The sequence below is a fragment of the Lepidochelys olivacea genome (assembly GCF_965140295.1).
Source record: "Lepidochelys olivacea isolate rLepOli2 genome assembly, chromosome: 5".
Taxonomy (NCBI): domain Eukaryota; kingdom Metazoa; phylum Chordata; order Testudines; family Cheloniidae; genus Lepidochelys; species Lepidochelys olivacea.
In genome coordinates this window covers 73284159-73296757 of record NC_140415.1, presented here as the reverse complement: position 1 = coordinate 73296757, position 12599 = coordinate 73284159, and the positions used below count along the sequence as shown (strand labels likewise).

General features: G+C 42.6%; 1 long non-coding RNA gene across 2 annotated transcripts in view; it reads left to right on the top strand.

Moving 5' to 3' along the window:
* The window catches only part of LOC311520646, a 102037-nt gene that overhangs the window by 73511 nt on the left and 15927 nt on the right, over positions 1 to 12599 (top strand). For both annotated transcript variants that reach the window (XR_014711651.1, XR_014711652.1), the window contains exon 2: positions 10904 to 10981. This is a non-coding gene — a long non-coding RNA (uncharacterized lncRNA). The remainder of the gene's footprint in view (positions 1 to 10903; positions 10982 to 12599) is intronic.

Genomic DNA, 12599 nt, shown 5'->3' with positions numbered 1-12599 from the left:
TTCACCTCGTACAAGTACTGTAGTACAATCTCTTTATTATGAAAGTGTAACTTACAAACGTAGAATTATTTTTTTACATAACTGCACTAAAAAAAAAAAAACAATGTAAAACTTTAGAGCCTACAAATCCACTCAGTCCTACTTCTTGTTCAAATAATTGCTGAGACAAACAAGCTCGTTTACATTTACAGGAGATACTGCTGCCTGCTTCTTATTTACAACGTCACCTGAAAGTGAGAACAGGTGTTCTCATGGCACTTTTTTAGCCGGCATTGCAAGGTATTTAAGTACCAGATACGCAAAACATTCATATGCCACTTCATGCTTCGGCCACCATTCCAGAGGACATGCTTCCATGCTGATGATGCTCATTAAAAAAAAAAATTCATTAATTAAATTTGTGACTGAACTCCTTGGGAGAGAATTGTATGTCTCCTGCTCTATTTTACCTGCATTCTACCATATATGTCATGTTATAGCAGTCTTGGATGGTGACCCAGCAAATGTTCATTCTAAGAACACTTTCACAGCAGATTTGACAAAATGCAAAGAGGGTACCAATCTGAGATTTCTAAAAAAAATAGTTACTGCACTTGACCCAAAAGAGCAAAACTCAGATGCAGAAACTACAGAACGTGAACCACCAAAAAAGAAAATCAACCTTCTGCTGATGGCATCTAACTCAGATGATGAAAACGAACCTATGTCGGTCCGCTCTGCTTTGTATCATAATTGAGCAGAACTTGTCATCAGCATGGACGTATATCCTCTGGAATGGTGGTTGAAGCATGAAGGGACATACAAAACTTTAGCACGTCTGGCATGGAAATATCTTGCAATGCCAGCTACAACAGTGTCATGTGAATGCCTGTTCTCACTTTCAGGTGACATTGTATACAAGAAGGAGGCAGCATTATCTACTGCAAATTGTAACCAAACTTGTTTGTCTGAGCGATTGGCTGAAGTAGGATTGAGTGGACTTGTAGGCTGTAACGTTTTACATTGTTTTATGTTTGAATCCAGGTTTTTTTTAATACATAATTCTACATTTTGTAAGTTCAACTTTCATGATCAAAGAGATTGCACTACAATACTTGTTTTATTTTTTAAAAGTGCAAACTGTAACCAAAAATATAAAGTGAGCACTGTACACTTTGTATTCTGTGTTGTAATTGAAATAAATATATTTGGAAATGTAGTAAACATCCAAAAATATTTAAATAAATGGTATTCTATTACGGTTTAACAGCGCGATTAATCACGATTAATTTATTTAATTGCTTGACAGCCCTATTAATAATACAAAGGTATCTCTGTATTCAGCAATGAATAGGAAATAAATTACAACTGAGCTGGGGGTGGGGACAGGTTAAGATCACAAAGACAAATTCTTGAATAGTAAAAAGTGTCATACAAAGGAGTTAAATAATTAATAGACATATTTATATAGATACTATATATATTACAGAGAAATGTAGGAGGTGAGAAAGGAGTAGTGCTATGCTTAGAAGATTCCATAGAGTCTCATGAGAAAAATCTAAAGTCAGAAGAGGGATTCTGAGCACACAATATAGAGCTGAGTGAATAATTGATTTGTCAGTTTGGGATGGCTGAACTGAAAAAAAAAATCAAACACAAAATTTGGTTAGTTTCAAATGGAAAATTTTTGTTTTTTCTTGCCAAAACAAAATAAAATTTCATTTTGGGTCAAACAAGTCAATTTTATTTCTTCAATTAGTTGTTTCTGGTTGTTTTTTTAGATTTAATAAAAAAAAGTATCTAAATTTCAAGATGATTTTTGATTTCAAAATAATGCTTCAAGACATTTGGTTTCAAAAAAGTGTAGAAACAAACCATTTCAACTTTTTAAATTTTGTCTCTTATTTGGCCAAAACATTTTTCCAAATTCAGATAGTTTCGATCATTCCAAAACTGCATTTTCAGCAAATTTATTATTTGACCAAAAATAATTACCCAGCGCTAATCAAAAGACTAATTAAATGTAATAAATACAGTAATGATTTGTAAAAACTGTATAAGATTGATAAATGAAGGAGCAACACATTATTAGGATTGGATGGTAGTATTTATCCAGGAGTGTTGAGGGATGAAGGAGTTGAGCTACTAACAAAAATATGAAATGTCTCATTAAAATCAGCTCCTAAATCCAAACACCGGAACAGTAGCAAATGAACCCTTTTTATAAAAAAAAAAAAAAAAGAAAAGTGCTACAGATAATGATCACAGGAATTACAAACCAATAAACATTTCTTTAGTACCAGGAAATTGCATTGAAACAATAACTGAGAATTTATAAAATAGTGAGATTAACATGGAATTATATGAGCAAACCAGCATGACTTCTGTAAAGGAAAATCATGCCTCTCCAGTCTATTTGAATTCTTTGGTTTCTTTAATATCTACTTATTGGATGCTTTTGATGCAATACAATGGATAAAAAGAGCCAACTGACTGAATTTCAAAGGGCCCGAAGACTCCAGTCAGGATTGGAGCTTCATTGTAATGGACACTGAAACAATACAGAAGAAAAGATTGTTCTTGCCCCAGAGAACACTTTCCAAAAATCTTTGGCAAAGTCCTTCATGAGAGGAGAATTCATTCATTAATTCTCCTGCTCGTGGAGTGCACGCTTCAGATCACTCATTTCCAGACAGCCCAGTCTCCTTCCAATATCCTGGCCTGCTCTATAGTAAGGCTGAAGTGAGCGAGATTGGAAACCACAACTTCTCTCCAGCATGCATGAGGCTGTCAGTGAGGCCTTCTCCATCCAGCGTTGGTTGGATCAAATACATAAAGCTGGCAGGGTGATATGCACTCCAGTAGATGGAGCTGATGGTCAAGGCACCTGAGCCGGCGTTGAGTCATTTGGCAAGACCATGGAGGCTGGTTGGTCTGACTTTTGACATTCTTGTTCGTTATGTGATGAAATCACCATATGCCTTCAATAAGTCATTGCTGTCAAAAGCATCCAACAAGAAGATATAAAAGAAACCAAATACCTATGATCTGAGAATTAAAGTACTGTCATGTATTAGCAACTGGCTAAAAACAGAAAACAAAAAGAAATAACAAATGGTTAATTTTCAATATTCCAAGAGGGTAACAACGAAGTTAGAAAAGATTTCATGCCAGAACTGGGGGTATTCAATATAGTTACCAGTGATCTGGAAAAGGGGATGAACAATGAGATGACACAATTTGCAGTTGCTACAATATTATTTAGGCTAGCCAAGACTGGAGACGAGTTTGAAGAAATGTAGAGGGACCTAACAAATCAGGTGACCATATTTTCCCAAAGGAAAAACGGAACACCCCAGGGGCCGACCAAAGACTCCCTCCCCGCGCAGGGCCTGCCCCAGCCCTCCCTGCTGTCTGCCCACACAGGGCCAGCCTGAGGCCCCCCGCACCTCTCCACACATGGGACAGCCCGAACCCCCCTGCTGCCCGGCCCAAGCCACTCTCCTGAGCCCTCTCTCCCATGCGGGGCTGGCATTGCCTCTCCCTCCTCCCCCTACATGTTCCTCCATGCCCCTGATGATCAGTTGGCAAGAGCAATATGGGACAAATGCCCAGTTTTGCCAAAAAAAGTCAGGACAGCCAGGACAAGGCTTAAAAAAGGGACTCTCCCGGCCAAAATGGGACATAAGGTCACCCTACTAACAAAGCTAGGTGAGTGGACAGACCAATGAGAACTTGTGCTCAGTGTGAAACAGAGGTCAAAAAAGCAGGATATTGTTACACGGTGGCTGTCTCCTGTAAATGAAGCAGGTGTGGAGCCCCTGTACCAGAACATGGCTAATTAAGAGGCTAATTTGGCTACACTGAGAGCTACAAAGTATTAGGGAGAATCTGAGAGACCCAGTGGGTCAGAGCAGTTTCCCTGAGGGAAAGGGCAGGTGAGAGCTCTCTGCAGACCCCTGGAAAAATGGAGGAATTGTCAGAGGAGGGGGCTGCAGGCTGACCTTGCTGGGCCAGCCAGTGCTGGGAGGCTGAAAAGGATCAAAGGCTAAGAGCAAGAGGAGGGACTAGTCTTCTGATCTTCCTGAGACAGAAATCCATGACCAGAGAAGGCTGTGTGCAGAAAAAGGAGATGCCCGTTGCCTCCCTGAGCCAGAGACTTGAAGCTGGAGGGCCAGAAAGGCTGAAGGTAAGAGATGCTGGGGCTGTACTGGAGAGCTGGGGCACAGTGAGAGTCGCTGTATCTAATGTACTGTCTGGACTATAGTTTTGGGACTTTGGTTATGACTTATGTGCATGGGGCTTTCTTTTGTAATAAATGAGCCCAGCAAAGGCTATTTGCACTCAGAAAGCCTGTTTGGACTGTATCTGGAGACTCTGAAGGACACTGAGTGCTGTGGTCTGTGCAGGAGGGTACTCCAGGCAGAGGCCACCCTGACGAATGTATAAAGAATGGGAAAGAAAATACTGAAAACACAATTTATAACAATATATAAATCAGTAGTACACCCTCACTTGGAATACCGTGTTCAGAGCTAGCCAGTTTATCTCAAAAAGGATACAGCAGAAGTATAGGGAGTTCATAGATGAGCAACAAAATGGATTAGAGGCATGGAAAGACTTGTGTATGACAAAAAAGAGAGAAATAAATTGGGGCTGTTTATTTAGAGAGGAGACAAATAAGAGCGGACAACAATAGAGGTATACACAATAACAAACGGTAGAAAGTCAAGTAAAGCACATTTCAATTAAAATGAATAGTAAACAATTTAAAACCCAATTTAAAAAAAACTATTTCCACAAAAGACAGCTAACCTTTGGAACTCACTGCCGCAAGATACCATTGAGCCCAACAGCTTAGTAAGATTTTAAAAGATTAGACATTTTTATGGGTAATGACAACCACCAGATTAGACCAAGTAAAAAACTGGAATGGTTATAAACCCCTATACTTCAAAGCAGAAGGTTATTCCATAATTATCTAGTTTCTGAAATTTTCCCTGAAGTGTGATAATTGACAGTGTCAGAGACAGGATGCTGAATGGGATGAATGGTTGGTCAAACTGGATATGGCAATTCCTCTGTTCCTATATTCCATGTAAATTAAACATAGTGAGAATGTAATCCTATTTATGTCCTGCTGCTTGTAGCACTCTATTCCAGTGTAGTTTTGGAATTCATAGTTGGCTCAGCCCTTCTTTATTGTCTCCTTTTTACTAGTTTGGTACCCTGAGGTATCTTGAAAAAGACAGCAGTTAATGCATCCTCACACTATGCTAACAACAATGCTCGCAAGCATGTAGGATGGAACAAGGCCACAGATGCAGCAATGTTTCTGGCCACAAAGTGTCTTCAAAGACCAAATGTACTAAACCATTTTTTTAAAAAGCCAGCAGCATCTGTGGTATTGAGACAAATGGAAAATTGTACTACAAATGGGCTCGATTGTGACCAGCCCACACCCACATGCCCACACTTCTCAGCTGCAGGACAGCACAAGTACAGCCTTTGTCCCAGAGGGAGAGGGGAGGAGGCAGAGCCATAGTTCTGCTCCCATCCACACCAGGCACAGAGGGCAGTACACACTGTATTTCCTTCAGGGACAGAAGCATTGCCCCTGCATGGTGGGACGACCCAGGAAGCGCTATGCCCCAAGAGCTTGTGTATACAACATGCACCAACGCCTTACTGAAACAATATAGCCAGGTATTCACATCAAATGCCAGATATGATTTTTCCCATTTTGCTGCTGGTTAATGATCTGTGAAAACAACTACAGTTTAGATTTATCTATCACCAAGGGCAAGTCATGCCTGACCAACCTGATTGCCTTCTATGATGAGATAACTGGCTCTGTGGATATGGGGAAAGCGGTGGATGTGATATATCTTGACTTTAGCAAAGCTTTTGATAAGTATTCTTGCCAGCAAGTTAAAAAAGTAGGGACTGGATGAATGGACTACAAGTTGGATAGAAAGCTGGCTAGATTGTCGGGCTCAATGGTAGTGATCAACGGCTCAATGTCTAGTTGGCAGCCGGTATCAAGCGGAGTGGCCTAGGGGTCAGTCGTGAGGCCAGTTTTGTTCAACATCTTTATCAATGATCTGGATGATGAGATTAATTGCACCCTCTGCAAGTTTGCAGATGACACTAAACTGGGGGAGAGGTATATATGATGGAGGGTAGGGATAGGGTCCAGAGTGACCTAGACAAATTGGAGGATTGGGCCAAAAGAAATCTGATGAGGTTCAACAAGGACAAGTGCAGAGTTCTGCATTTAGAAAGGAAGAATCCCATGCACTGCTACAGGCTGGGGACTGACTGGCTAAGCAGCCGTTCTGCAGAAAAGGACCTGGGGATTATAGTGGATGAGAAGCTGGATATGAGTCAGAAGTGTGCCCTTGTTTCCAAGAAGGCCAATGGCATATTGGGCTGTATTAGTAGGAGCATTGCCAGCAGATTGAGGGAAGTTATTATTCCCTTCTATTCGGCACTGGTGAAGCCACACCTGGAGTATTGCATCCAGTTTTGGTCCCTCCGCTACAGAAGAGATGTGGACAAATTGGAGAGAGTCCAATGGAGGGCAACAAAAATTATTAGGGGTCTGGGGCACATGACTTACGAGGAGAGGCTGAGGGAACTGGGGCTATTAGTCTGCAGAAGAGAAGAGTGAGGGGGGGATTTGATAGCAGCCTTCAATTACCTGAAGGGGGGTTCCAAAGAGGATGGAGCTAGGCTGTTCTCAGTGGTGACAGATGACAGAACAAGAAGCAATGGTCTCAAGTCGTAGTTGGGGAGGTCTGGATATTAGGAAACACTATTTCACTAGGAGGGTGGTGAAGCACTGGAATGGGTTACCTAGGGAGATAGTGGAATCTCCAGCAGGAGAGGTTTTCAAGGCCCAGCTTGACAAAGCCTTGGCTGGGATGATTTAGCTGGTGTTGGTCCAGCTTTGAGCAGGGGATTGAACTAGATGACCTCCTGAAGTCTCTTCCAACCCTGATATTCTATGATTACTTTCTATTATTGTGACGAAGTGGGACTGTTCTTAATGTTTCCTCTGAATAGTGTGGGGGTGCCTCAGTTTCCCCTAGGCAGTTCTTAAGTATCTAGGGGGTGGAGTAAGAGTGTATGATCATTGCAGAGCCCTAGAGGGCATGTGTGTGCAGGAGTCTGGACACAGAGAATGGCCAACACCCTGTTTCCTGGCAACTGATGGCCTGGGCCCTTCCCCCCCTGTAAGGTGAGAGCTGAAGGGTTGGAGAACAAAGGAATCAGGTGACCACCTGGCCCGGGAAAGGAACAAAGCCCAGAGGAGGAGGGGCTGGAGGGGGTTTTCAGTTTGGGGCTGGCTGGGACATGGAGTGAAGTGCAGACGTGGTTGTCTAGCTCACTGCCCCCCAAAATGGACCCAGCTGAGGGGTCCCGTTCTCTGCACCTGCAAGCTCTATTTTAGACCATGTTCCTGTCGTCTAATAAACCTTCTGTTTTACTGGCTGGCTGAGAGTCACGTCTGACTGCGAAGTTGGGGTGCAGGACCCTCTGGCTTCCGCAGGAGCCCCACCTGAGCAGACTCGCTGGGGGGGAAGCGCACGGAGGGGCAGAGGATGCTGAATGCTCCGAGGTCAGACCTAGGAAGGTGGAAGCTGTGTGAGCTGTGTGTCCTGAAGACAGGCTGCTCACAGAAAGGCGACTGCCCCAGAGTCCTGACTGGCTTCATGGGGAGCAGTTCCAGAGCATCGCCCAGGGACTCCGTGACAATTATGCCATATCATAGGCTGGGGTCTGATGCAGCAGGTCATTAAAAAAAAAAAAATGCAGAGCTACCACCATATGCTGCCATTTTAAGAGCCAGGAGCTGTAAACCACTGAATACAAGACATGCTTAACATGGACATTACTAATTGAAATTTCCTTCTTTCTACAGTGAAAGCAGCTTTTTGTAGCAAAACAGCAGTTCTGTGCCTGAAAAAGTCTACCTTTGGTTTTCATGGAAAATGGTGAAATGCAAATTGCATTAATTTATGTATTTTTACTAATCCAACAATCTCTTTCTCCAATTTCATGAATATCAGGCTGAACCTTCCCCCTCCTCTTCACTCCTGCAGGCCTTGAGAGAGTGTGTGGGACCAGCTATGGAACTGAGAGAGACTGTGCGTATGTTAGAGTTTGAATTCCCTCATTTTGCCCAGGATAGACACTTCTTTTGCTTATGGCCTCCATAATGCAGCCAAACTGGAACTTTACAGAAGTAGTATAAACACAATGTAATTTCACAGCCACCCCGACCCCACTCTGTGCGTTCTGTATCTTGGTGAAGGATTATCTCCAGAGCTCACTCTTATAGGCTAGTGCACCACAGTAAGATATACTGAAAAAAAGAGAAATCAGAGCCTTTTCTTTGGGGCCTGGCCTTACAGGCTATACTGCTCCTTGTAGTTCATTGAGAAGCCTGAAGTAGAAGGGCATCCTACTATCAATACCACTGCTGCTCTGCTCAGTGTTATTGGTTACAATGCATATGAAAAAATAATCTCTGAAGAGGTCTGTGGTGACAATATTAGTTCTACATCGACCATGGTTTCCCCATCAGTCCAGGCTTAGTGGGGTCAGGAAAACAGGGTCTTTCTTAGTGTAGGCTCTCAGCCATACCTCCTTCCCCTGGACACAGACATCCTGCACTGGGGATCAGGAGAGATGAAAGAAAGAGAGGGGAAATGGTAGGAAGACCCTAGCTCCTAACTGTAGTGGAAAGGAAGAAAAAGTATAAGAGGAATCCATGATTACAATATCTCATTCTAAGAGCAACTGAACAGGAGTTCCAGGGCATAGTGTCAACAATGTGGAGAGGTAAGTCATTCCCACTCCAACACAGACTCCGACATCAATCCCACAAATGCCCTCATGTCACCAAAAACCAGCCCAGAAAAGTTCAGTCTCTATCAGTTTCAAGTGCTGTCATTTTCCCTGACCAGCTATTGGTGCCAAAGGTACAGTGCCAAGAAAGTCAGCAATTAATTTAACTAATGTATTGTGGGCCATTTACACCATCTGCTGCCCACAATACAGTGTCAGTCAAGAAAAGAAGGATGGAGACGGGGCATAAGTCTCAACATACTATTCGGAGGTAAAATACTCAGTCCAGCAGCTAAAACTCATGAAAACAAAGTCTAGTGGCCAAAAGGCTGAGCCCCTCTAGCAATGAGAGAATGAAACCAGGTACTGTCAGTATTATTTCTGAATCCTGTGGATCATGGGAGATTTCTTTCCAATTGTTTCCTGTCTGTAGATGTATTTGTACCTATATGTGCACAAACACATACAGACATGTGTGGTTGGGTGAACATAAGACTTTTTACTGGGTGAGTGACTAACCCAAAAGCAAACAGTTCACAATTAAATAATGGCCCTGAAAAACCTGTACACAGCAAAAAGAAAAGGAGGACTTGTGGCACCTTAGAGACTAACAAATTTATTTGAGCATAAGCTTTCGTGAGCTACAGCTCACTTCATCAGATGCATGCAGTGGAAAATACAGTTGGGAGATTTTATATACACAGAGAACATGAAACAATGGGTGTTACCATACAGACTGTAACAAGAGTGATCAGGTAAGGTGAGCTATTACCAGCGGGGGGGGAGAGGGATGGGCCATTTCCAGCAGTTGACAAGAACATCTGAGGAACGGGGGTGGGGGGGGGTGTGGTGGAATGGGGAAAATAGTTTTACTTTGTGTAATGACCCATCCATTCCCAGTCTTTATTCAAGCCTAAGTTAATTGTATCCAGTTTGCAAATTAATTCCAATTCAGCAGTCTCTCATTGGAGTCTGTTTTTGAATTTTTTTTTTTTTTTAAATGAAGAATTGCCACTTCTAGGTCTGTAATTGAGTGACCAAAGAGATTGAAGTGTTCTCCAACTGGTTTTTGAATGTTAAAATTCTTGGCGTCTGATTTGTGTCCATTTATTCTTTTATGTAGAGACTGTCCAGTTTGGCTAATGTACATGGCAGAGGAGCATTGCTGGCACATGGCAGCATACATCACATTGGTAGATGTGGAGGTGAACAAGCCTCTGATAGTGTGGCTGATGTGATTAGGCCCTATGATGGTGTCCCCTGAATAGATATGTGGGCACAGTTGGCAACAGGCTTTGTTGCAAGGATAGGTACCTGGGTTAGTGTTTTGTTGTGTGGTTGCTGGTGAGTATTTGCTTCAGCTCGGGGGGCTGTCTGTAAGCAAGGACTGGTCTGTCTCCCAAGAACTGTTCCTCACACGTTCTTGTCAACTGCTGGAAATGGCCCACCCTGATTATCACTACAAAAGGTTTCACCCCCCTCCGCCGGTAATAGCTCAGCTTACCTGATCACTCTGGTTACAGTGTGTATGGTAACACCCATTGTTGCACGTTCTCTGTGTATATAAAATCTCCCCACTGTATTTTCTACTGCATGCATCCGATGAAGTGAGCTGTAGCTCACGAAAGCTTATGCTCAAATAAATTGGTTAGTCCCTAAGGTGCCTCAAGTACTCCTTTTCTTTTTGCGGATACAGACTAACACGGCTGCTACTCTGAGACCTGTCATTTTACACAGCAAGTAATCCTTCTACAAAGGCTTGGTATAACAGTTATCCAAGGTGTTTCTAAATGTATTTTTGTAGCTAAGTATCTGGACTAATTTTGACATTGCCTATATGTCTCTGAACGTAATGACTGATTCATTGTGGAGTCACAAGAAACCTCTGCTGCTGAGTAGTTAAAGGACATTTTATGTATGTCAAGAAGCCAGGGACAGACACTCATGATCAGCATGGCTCTAGCCCATTCCCCAGCCTGCCTTCCTCCTTCCTCTTTCCAAGTTGAACTATGCCCCCACAATCCCTTCCTGTAGATGGCAAGTTTCTATCTCTGTTTTATCTTCTTAGGTGGAAGACTGAAGCAGCACAGAATCCTGGTGCCTGAAGAATGGCTATAGCGTTGCTTTAGTGGAGGGAGAGCATTGGGTAAATAGTTTTTCAGAAACCTTTTGTCTTTTTTATTTTTTAAGTAGTTTATAGGTACAGTTTAATTACAGGATTGTGGCATAAGGGGTGAGTAAAAGCAAAAAAAAAAAAAAAAAATTCTCAAGCACCAGAATCACAGAGGATTTCAACACCTCTTCCTTGTCCACCAGTCCTTTATCCCTGCACCCACTGAGATGTTAAGGCACAAAACAATGTGAGATAGGGGTGAATAAATACCAACTGATGTTTGCCATTTGTGACAAAATGTGCCTTTGACTGGGTTAAGCTATAAAGTTACTAGTGCAAGAAATTTAGAAACAAAAGTTTGGACCAAGGCATGAATATATATATATATATATATACATATATATATAGTGGCAAAATACCTTGTTTGCCTCAGCAGGCTCAGTCCTTTTTAGCCTTGGACAAGGCAAATCCTTATAGGTGGCACAGGGTCCTGGTCCTGCTACTCCTCTCCTGAGTCAGTCCCTTGTGCTTGTTTTCCTTCCCTTCTGGGTAGGGAGTGCAGCCTCCCTACTGGGAGGGTCTGGTGTCTTGCTACAAACTGCTCCCCTCACTCCCCCCCTCCTTCCACCCAGGGGAGGGTTTAAAAAGGCCTCAAGTAGTTGGAGTCAGCTGAACCTAAGTGGTTCCCTAGCAACCCCCTTTCCAGCTGAACCTTATTGCCCCTTGGTTATCTCTCCTCAGTGGATAGGGAGGGGCCTTTTAACCCCCTGGAACTAATTACTACCCTCCCCCTTTGTAGCCGTTTGTCCTGGGTTTACCACTCTCTCTCTCTCTCTCTCTCTATACACACACACACACACACACACACACATATATAACTTCTGCAATAGGCTCATATGGTTGGAGTTCCACAGCAGTAAATTATGAGCATGTACAAGGGAGCCACAATGTCCACAGCATTACACAGCACAACATACCATTTTTGTGATCGGTTCTTCCAAGGATTTGCCAGTACCAGTCATGCTTTTTCATCCCACTTTAGAGTTTAGGACTTCTCTGAACCTTTTACACCATTATGGGCTCCATCCTGGATGTGCAGAGTACTCTGGCTTGGATCCAGCAAAGCACTTAATTAGGTTTTAAGCACCTTAGTACTGTTGAAAGCTAATTGTGTGCTTAAGTGCTTTGCTGGATTGAGGCCAGATTGCTCAGCACCATGCAGGATTGAGCCCTTTTAAAGAAACAACACACTTCTTGGACATTTCCGTTGACCAGACATCTACTTGTAACTACCTAAATCTTCACCAGGAGCATAGTTGGTTTCTTTACAGGACATTATAATACGTATTGGAGCTAAGGCTAAAGCAGGATAGTTCAGTTTTCATTTCATGTGTTATGCTCATAATTTTACTTGTGTAAAGTGGCAGTGTCAATTTTAGCAGTACAAAGAATTTTGTTTTCCCCAAAGAAACTTTACAAAGGTTGTGGTTATGGGTCGATCTCTCTCGCTTTTAAGCCTGCTTTACCAGTTGGGATGAAAGGAATTTGCACTTCCAGGAAAAGAAAGCAAGAGCTAGCAATTTACAGATTGTGCACTCAGAAACAGGTCTTTCCCCATCTGCCACCCACCAACATCTTTGTGAAACTATCA